Source organism: Triticum dicoccoides, chromosome 2B (genome assembly GCF_002162155.2).
Source record: "Triticum dicoccoides isolate Atlit2015 ecotype Zavitan chromosome 2B, WEW_v2.0, whole genome shotgun sequence".
Classification (NCBI taxonomy): domain Eukaryota; kingdom Viridiplantae; phylum Streptophyta; class Magnoliopsida; order Poales; family Poaceae; genus Triticum; species Triticum dicoccoides.
This window is the reverse complement of record NC_041383.1, coordinates 524398652-524408319: the sequence shown is the minus strand read 5'-3', so window position 1 is coordinate 524408319 and position 9668 is coordinate 524398652. Positions and strand designations below refer to the sequence as shown.

Here is a 9668-nt window from a genome sequence, read left to right as displayed (position 1 = left end):
CAGTCCAAAGCAAATCTTAAACTATGCACAAATTTAGGGGGAGCTCTTGCTTATCACATACTTCTCAAAGCGACAATATTTTCACTCTTATTATCACTTGTGAAGCTTTGATCTATATGTTGTCATCAATTACCATAAAGGGGAGATTGAAAGTGCAACTATCCCTAGGTGGTTTTGGTAATTCCTAACAACATATAGCTCATTGAGCTAACATCATTCCAAGATGAATATTTCAGGAAAAGCCCAATGAATGGCATGGCATGGATGAGAAAAGTGGATCCCTCAAATTGCTAAGGATAAAAGGATTGGCTCAAGCTCAAAAGCTCAAGACTCTACATTTTATATTTTAGTGATCCAAGATCACATTGAGTCTATAGGAAAAGCCAATACTATCAAGAAGGGATGAGGTGTTGCTTAATGAGTTTCTTGCTCCCAGTGCTTAGTGATATGCTCCAAAACCCTCAACTACTTTCTCACATCCACATATGACCTAAACCCAAAAGTCAAACTCGGCCCAACCAATTCTTTATATCCGGCGCCACCGAGTTCAGATGTCATAGCCACTGCCACAAACCCTAGGCAAATTGGTCTCACCGATAGGGATCTCGGTCTCACTGAGATGGGATTGTAATCTCTCTGTTTCCCTTCGTAATGTTTCGGTACCACCGAGATGAGCAATCGGTCCCACCGAGATTGCAATGTAAACTCCCTGTTTCCTTTCCATAACATTTCGGTCCCACCGAAATGAGCGAACCGGTCCCATCGAGTTTACGTGACAAACTCTCTGGTTAGCTTATTACCAAAATCGGTCTCACCGAGTTTGTGTAATCGGTCTCACCGAGATTACGTTATGCCCTAACCCTAACCATATCGGTCCTACCGAGTTGCATGTCGGTCCCACCGAAAGTCCTAACGGTCACTAGATTTGCTAAATCGGTTTGACCGAGTTTCTCAATTCGGTCCCACCGAGTTTGGTAAGTTGTGTGTAATGGTTAGATTTTGTGTGGAGGCTATATATACCCCTCCACCTCCTCTTCATTCGTAGAGAGAGCCATCAGAACAAACCTACACTTCCAACTTGCTGTTTCTGAGAGAGAACCACCTACTCATGTGTTGAGGCCAAGATATTCCATTCCTACCATCTGAATATTGATCTCTAGCCTCCCCAAGTTGCTTTCCACTCAAATATTCTTTCCACCAAATCCAAATCCTGTGAGAGAGAGTTGAGTGTTGGGGACACTATCATTTGAAGCACAAGAGCAAGGAGTTCATTATCAACACACCATTTGTTACTTCTTGGAGAGTGGTGTCTCCTAGATTGGCTAGGTGTCGCTTGGGAGCCTCCGACAAGATTGAGGAGTTGAACCAAGGAGTTTGTAAGGGCAAGGAGATCGCCTACTTCGTGAAGATCTACCGCTAGTGAGGCAAGTCCTTTGTGTGTGACAGCCATGGTGGGATAGACAAGGTTGCTTCTTCGTGGACCCTTCGTGGGTGGAGCCCTCGTGGACTCGCGCAACCGTTACCGTTCGTGGGTTGAAGTCTCCATCAACCTGGATTTACGATAGCACCACCTATCGGAACCACGACAAAAACATCCGTGTCTCCAATTGCGTTTGAATTCTCCAAACCCTTCCCTTTACATTCTTGCAAGTTGCATGCTTTACTTTCCGGTGCTCATATACTCTTTGCATGCTTGCTTGAATTGTGTTAAGATTGCTTGACTTGTGCTAAGATAGCTAAAATCTGCCAAAGACTAAAATCGGGAAAAGGATAAGATTTTATTTGGTCAAGTAGTCTAATCACCCCCCCTCTAGACATACTTTCGATCCTACAGAACTTATGCCCCTCGGGTCCATTTTTTTATATTTACTAAAATCCTAAAAATTGCTCATTGTTTTATTTAATTTTATTTGCATACCTATCACTATCAGATTTAATTCTTGTAGCTGGCAAGAAACAAGGGAAGTGACGACCCCCTTGCCTTTTGTTGGGTGCAAGCTGAAAGGAATGAGAAAAGGGGTCTAGAGGGAGTGGTGATTAGACCCTTAACAAGTAAAAGTGTTAGGTTTTAGTTTCTTCAAGTTAAGATTGAGTTAACGTTTAGCACATTTAATAGGCACACAATATATTTTACACAAGCATAGCAAGAGTATAAGCAGCGGAAAGAGTAAAGCATGCAAGTGCAGGAATGTAAAGGGATGGGATTGGAGTGTGCAAAAGCAATGGAGATGCGGAGAATTTTTGGTGTGGTTCCGATAGGTGGTGCTATCATACATCCACGTTGATGGAGACTTCAACCCATGAAGGATAACGATTGCACGAGTCCACGAAGGGCTCCGCCCATGAAGGGTCCACGGAGATGCAACTTTGTCTACCCCACCTTGGCCATCGCCCACAAAGGGTCCACGGGGATGCAACTTTGTCTACCCCACCTTGGCCATCGCCCACGAAGGACTTGCCTCACTCGGGTAGACCTTCACGAAGTAAGCGAGCCCCTTGCCCTTACAAACTTCTTGGTTCAACTCCACATCATGTCGGAGGCTCCCAAGCGACACCTAACCAATCTAGGAGACACCACTCTCCAAAAGCTAATAGACAGTGTGTTGATGATGAACTCCTTGCTCTTTGTGCTTCAAATGATAGTCTCTCCAACATTCAACTCTCTCTCACAGATTTGGCTATGGTGGAAAAAGGATTTGAGTGGAAAGCAACTTGGGGAAGGCTAGAAATCAAGGTTCAAATGGTAGGAATGGAATCTCTTGATCTCAACAAATGAGTAGGTGGTTCTCTCTCAGAAAATGAATGGTGGAACTGTAGGCACGCTCTGATGGCTATCTTCTATGAGGAAGACGGAGTGGAGGGGTATATATAGCCTCCACACAAAATCCAACTGTTACACACGTTTGACCCATCTCAGTGGCACCGATCAGAAAACTCGGTGGGACTGACAAGAACAACTTGGTGCGACCGATGTGCTAGGGCTTAGGGCAAACCTCACTTGATGGCACTGATTGCATCATCTCGGTGAGACCAAAGTGAAGCAATAAGGCAACAGAGAATCAGTCAAAGCCATCTCGGTGAGACCGATTGCAACATCTCGGTGAGACCGAAATGGTTGCACCAAGTCACAGAGAGCTGGTAAGGCCATCTCGATGGGACCGAGATCTATATCGGTGGAACCAAATTGTTAGGGTTTTGGCGTTGGCTAAGTCCAGATGAACTCGGTGGCTCCGAATGGGAAATATCAGTGGGGCTGAGTTGTGAATTAGGGTTGGGACATATTTGGACAAAGAAAGTGACTAAGGGTTTTGGAGCAATATCAATAAGCACTTAAGCAACAAGATCATTAAGCAACACCTCATCCTCTTTTAATAGTATTGGCTTTTCTATGGACTCAATGTGATCTTGGATCACTTAAACAAAAATGTAGAGTCTTGAGCTTTTACCAATCTTTGTCCTCAGCATTTTGAAAAGTTCCAGATCCTCTTGTCCTTGCCACGCCATTGTTGAACTCATCTAAAATACACTAGATAAAAATTATTAGTCCAACAAAAGATATGTTGACATTAATTATCAAAATCAGCTAGGGAGCACTTGTGCTTTCACAAGCATTTGCTTTGTGTGTGTGTGTGTGTGTGCAGGTATTGTTTATCTTGTCTGTGTCTCGTCTCCTTCTGATTCGATAAACCTTGGTCTTTAGTCTTTACTAACGGAAATACTACCTACTACTATACTACTTCATATTTCTTCTTTGGGAAGCCCAACAACTCTATAGAGAATAGCAGTGCTCGACTGCTGGAGGGTGCGCAGCCATTTGACGCTGATGGACGACTACTTTGCCTCCAATGCTCTCTTCGCTGACAATTTTCGCCGGCGCTTCCAGTTGCGCAAAAATGTCTTTGATCGTGTCTACCATGGCGTTTAGTCCTTTGATGACTACTTTATCTTGAACAAGGACGTCTTGGTTGTGTTCTCTGGTTATCAGAAGTGCACAACCACACTACGAATGCTTGCATATGGCATGGTCGCTGATTCGTGGGACGAGTACCTACGGATGTCTGAGAGGACATGCGGAGATGCCATTATCAGTTGCAACTGCCTGGTCGAGGTGTTAGGATCTCAGACTGTGGCAGACATGGAGAGGCTCTTGGCAATCTCAAAAGCAAGAGGGCGATCATACCAAACTTTCTGACCAGAATCCGGCCACATTTCAAGAGTTTGTTCAAATGCATCATCAAATTCGGCATCGAGCAACTCACGAGCAATTGAAGAAAGATTTGATTGACCATATGTGGGCGGTCAAAGGGGAAAACAATGTTAGAATGTAATATTTGAAAAAAGTTAAATTTGAACTTCTCCTGTATTTGAACATTGAACTTTTCTAGCTAAACTGAAACTATATATGCAGCTATTTGAGCACGTGAACTTTTAAAAAAATAGGACCAGATATATACGGATAGTATTGGATAGCCGGCTCCCGCATTCGTGTTCGTGGACTGGCCTCTTTGTCCGCAGACGCATGAGTAAGAAAATTTGTAGGTTAGCGTTGGAGATGCCCAGCAGATATTTGTCGGTGTTTCCAGTGTTGGAGATGCCTTTACGAAGCCAGTATTGTCCGCTGGGTCTAGTGAAACGCAAGGGACGTCGGTTCATTCACTGACGGACGAGACCGCGAAGAGACAAGATCGGGGCAAATCCCCTAGCTATACAGTCCACGCCACCGCGGTCGCACGGGACGTTGCCTTGGATCCCTAGTCAAGGCAACTCGACTTTTTTCTTTGGACTATCACTGACGTGGTATCCCATCACCGATTTTGCTTGCTGGAACCGATGAACGTGGGAGAAGGAACCGGCAGATCTCGGGAGGATGATTACGATACAGTGTGAGAGGTGTTTAACGTAGCCGCCGGAGTTCAGCTGCTGCCCAGCGGTCATTGATCCTGGCTTGAATGGTTTTTACGAACGAACTTGCTGAGGGTTGAAACAGCTAGAGTTGAACTCTTGTACTCCATGCATGAAGAATAGCTGGAGCTTCAGATCGTTCGTAGACGGACGAGTGAGTTCCAAAGATTCACCGGCTGCTGTGCATCAGTATTAACGGTGACGTCCCTAAGGCAAAGATCACATGCCATTCGAGTCCCTCCTCTTATTGCATATAGGTCTGCATCACCTACCCATGCCACTCGCTAGAATTGCTCCTAGATGATCCGGTCTGCAAGCCTCCAAGAACTGTTCGTGCGTTAAGCTCAGCCTGTTTTTATTGGGCAAATAGCTCCTGTGCGACGTGTTTGATGTGAATTTGCTTGAGTGCGACGTTGTTCGAGCGAATGGCTGTGGTGCGACACATTTAAGCAGGTAAATAGCCCAGGGCCACATGGGGTGTTAAATGTGGTTAAATTGGTCGTCAACCAAGCCCATGTATGTTAGGACATGTGGGTCCAACTTAATTGCTCCTCAAAACAGCTGACCGTGCCCTGCCGCCCGACCGTGCCGGACCCGCCACTCTGCCCCCTCCCCCCTTCTTCTCCGGTGGCGGCGGATCTTGCGTTCTCAACGGCGGCGGCGGAGCCCTCGTTCTCAACGGCGGCGGAGCCTTCGTCCTCAAAAAATGGTGAGTGAAAACCCTAGTCCCCCTCCCATTCCTCTCTCGGCCCCGTAGATCTCAGCTCGTTTCCTCTGTTTTCGCTTGTTGAATCGATAGGTTGTGAGGGGAGCCCGTGGGCATACTGAGATGGAGCCCCCAGATTCAACTTCGAATAGGTAATGCCCCTCTCTCTGATCCAATTTTGCTTGCAATTAGGGCCTAGTCTGCTCTTTCTCACGGGCTCACACTGTCCGCCACTGACAGAGGGGATGCTGCCGCTCGGACCTTCGAATTGACGGTCAATTTCTTTCCATCAAAGGCAAAATTAGTTGATGGTAGCATTCAGAACATTGAGAGAGACACAATTGTTAAATGGGAGGTTGAGTTTACAGAGATTGATCCACAAGTTCTACAGAACATGGGAGAGAAGGAAGTGAAGAAATGGGTGGAAAAAATTGGGGAGAATGTTGTTTGGGGTCCAGAGCCAGAAGTATCACTGTTGCGGTTTGATGATTGGAAAGGAGAGTATGTGAGAATGGAAGATGGTGAACAGATTGTTGATGAAATCGATCGGCAAAACGGCTGGACAAGCAAACGAGCTAATTTTTTTGCTGAGCTGGTTGATCTGAATATTTTTTCGAAGGTTGGATATGTGCCATCACAATTGGCTGCGCAGATGGTAGATGATGATTGGGCTACACAGAGGCCATTGATTCCCATGTGTACTGAACTTACAGTAATAACCGAAGAGGGACAGGTGACTGGAATTGAAACTGAAACTGCAGCAACTGTTGATTGGAATGTAGTTGAATTAGATGAGCCTACTGATTTGGTCATTGCACCAATGCCTGACATTGAGATGGCCAAACTTTTTGGCATTCCAGTCGATGACAGAGATAAGCAGGAGAGGGCAGAATCTAGTTTGCCTGCTAATGTTGATGAAGATGTAGATGGACAATTGATGGAACAAGCTGCAGATGAAGTAGATGATGCACATGATGATGAGCTGGTGCATGTGTATGACAAAGAAAACCCTGTCATTGAAGTAGGCAAGTTCTTCCCAAGCATGAAGGAGTTTAGGATGTGTTTCAAGACTTATGCAGTGAAACATGAGTTTGATGCCAAGACTGTTTGGACTGATAGAAAGAAGTTTTATGCGAGGTGCAGAGGATTTGATGGTAGTGTCAAGCCTTGCAAGTGGTACATATCTGCTAGACTGCAACCTGATGGAAGTACTGTCAGGGTTAACCAAATCCCCAATCAACATACTTGTATTACAAGTTCACAGAGAGTATCAACCATGACATCACAACTTTGGGTTGCAGAAAAGATCACCCCAATTTTAGCCAAAACACCAAACACTACTGCCAAGAAACTCAAAGTAGACTTGGAAAAGATGTACCCCATTAAACTGAAATATACCACAGTGTGGAAGGCAAAACAAAGGAAAATGAAAAACTTATATGGTGATTGGGCAAATACATTTAGGATGCTTTACAACTTCAAAGTAGAGGTGGAAAAGAGGTCACCTGGTAGTGTTGTGGAGATAGATACAGAGGTATCAGCCAAAGGTGAAGTCAAGTTCTCCAAGTTTTTTATGGCTTTGAAGCCTTGCATAGATGGCTTCAAAGCAGGGTGCCGTCCATATTTGAGCATAGACTCATCATTTTTGACATGCAAGTGGAATGGTCAGTTGGCAGCATGCAATGCTCTAGATGGACACAACTGGATGTTTCCTATTGCTGTTGGCTTGTTTCAGTCAGAAACAGAGGCTTCATGCACATGGTTCATGATCCAGTTGAAAAGATGCCTAGGGCCAGTGTCACCTTTGGCTATACACACAGATGCATGTAAGGGGCTTGAAAATTCAGTGAAAAATGTTTTCCCACATGCTGAGCAGAGGGAGTGCTTCGGTCATTTGTGGATGAATTTGATCAAAAAATTTAGAGGAGAAGAATTTGGGCGCATGTGGCCAGCAGCAAGATCTTACACTAGACAGACACACAAATATCATCTTGATAAGATAATGGCAGCATGTGATGAGTTTGGTCCATGGCTGAACACCTACCATTCTTCGCTATGGTACAGGTCAGCATTCAACACTGCCATCAAGTGTGACTACATCAACAACAATTTGGCAGAGAGTTTCAACAATAAGGTGAAGGAGTTAAAAGATTTGCCTGTGCATGACATGGTTGACCAAATTAGGATCATGCTCATGCGGTTGTGGGAATTGAGAAGAAGGATAGGTGATTGTCTGCAAGGTGATAAGCTTCCAGCAGTGGTACAACAGGTGGTCAATAGGAGCAGAAGTCTTTCACATTTGTTTGTTGAAAAATCTTCACCTTGGGGTGCTGAAGTTAGAGATAACAAAACTGGAAGGAGACATGTTGTTAACACTGAATTGCATGATTGCACTTGCCTCGAGTGGCAACACACTGGTAAACCATGTGAGCATGCCATTCTTTTCTTAGCATCCCAACCGAAGATAAACATGCACCCATATCTGCATGAATATTATTCGGTAGCAAGATTCAAAGCTGCATATGCTACTCCAATTCCAGCACTTACAGATCAGTCTCAGTGGCCTGAAGTGGACATTGAATTTTCCATGTGTCCTCCCTTGATGAAAAGAAAGGCTGGCAGGCCTAAACAGAGTAGATTCAAGGCATGGTTTGAGAAAGGTGGGACTAGTAAGAAGGGAAAGAAAGATGAAAAGCCAAAAAGGGCCCAAAAAGGTAACAAAAATAGATGCAAGTTGTGCCAGGAACTTGGGCACAGAGTGGGATCTATCAAATGCCGTTACACTCCTGATAAGCCAAAGTATGTTCTTGTTTATTTGTCTGTGTTTTGATTTGGTGCTTTTTTCCAATTAGTATATCTATAACATTTTCTACACAGGAGGAAGCGAGCAAGTCAGCCCCTTGTTGTTGAACAGTGTTGGCCAACCAAAAAAGCAAGAGTCAATGGCGGTAGAAAGAAGAGAAGTGTGCCTGAGCCTGAGCAGACTGAAGAAAATCCTGCTGCAGTCAACATTCAGACTGAAGAAACTGATGTGGAGGTGCACACCGAAGAAACTGAATTTGAGCGTGTCGAGGTTCAGACTGAAGAAACTGAACCTGAGCGTGTCGAGGTTCAGACTGAAGAAACCCATGTTGAGGTACACACCAAAGAAACTGAAACTATTGTCAACATTGAGACTGAAGACACTGATCACGAGGGTATTGGCGAGGTGTTGAAAAGACCAGTGAAGAAAACCAAGATGATCAGTGAACTTGTGTGTGTAGTAGAACCAAAAATAAGAAGGGCTAAGGCGAAGAAGGGCACACAACGTGGTAGGAAGAAGTAGAACAGAGAATAGTTTGAAAATTTGGGACATGTAATAATATTTGTAACTTGGTGCGTACTGGTAGTCATTATGTATCCCCATATTTCTATTCGAACTTGTTTGTCTAAACCAGCCAAATAAAATTCAAATTTAAATTTAAATTTGGGCTATTGATGTTTTAGTGCTATCTAAAGTACCTCAACTGAAATATGTTTGCTTGCTGATCATTCCGAGCCCTTTTGGTAAGTTGAACTCATAGTCATGAAAAGTGTGTTTCAAATGACCTCCAAAGGTAGGGTAAACGGCCTCATATTTAAGCAAGTTTTTTTGGCACCTTGTCTAAACCAGCCAAATAATTTTTCTACACATCTATTCTACCTATATAGTGTAAATCTAAAGTCTCACTATTTATTGAATTAATTTTCTATTTTTTCTTTTATTTTTGAAAAAACAAGGTTTAATAGAAAATTATATATAAAACAAGTTTAAAACATGAAAATGAGAAAAGTAAGTTCAGATCTTTCTTAGTCAATCCAAAATGAAGTTTTGGTGAGGTTTTCACACTTTTCATTTTCAAAACTCCACCTACTCTCGGGTGCCCACTACTCTCTCCCTTCAACTCCATACTACATTGTTTGAGGAATAACAATTTTGTGAAGGATTTTTCGTAAAAATGTATGTAAACCATATTTATATTTTTTTCTCGTTACTATACGACATAATAAGACTATGTGCGCAAGTTTTATATTTTTTTGA

General features: G+C 43.6%; 1 long non-coding RNA gene across 1 annotated transcript; it reads left to right on the top strand.

Annotated features, from left to right (window-relative positions):
- Positions 1-5262: 5262 nt before the first annotated feature.
- Positions 5263-6004, top strand: LOC119367952. The gene is made up of 4 exons (XR_005176473.1): positions 5263-5355; positions 5464-5611; positions 5702-5760; positions 5849-6004. It is a non-coding gene; the product is annotated as an uncharacterized LOC119367952 (long non-coding RNA).
- The last annotated feature ends 3664 nt before the right edge of the window (positions 6005-9668 follow it).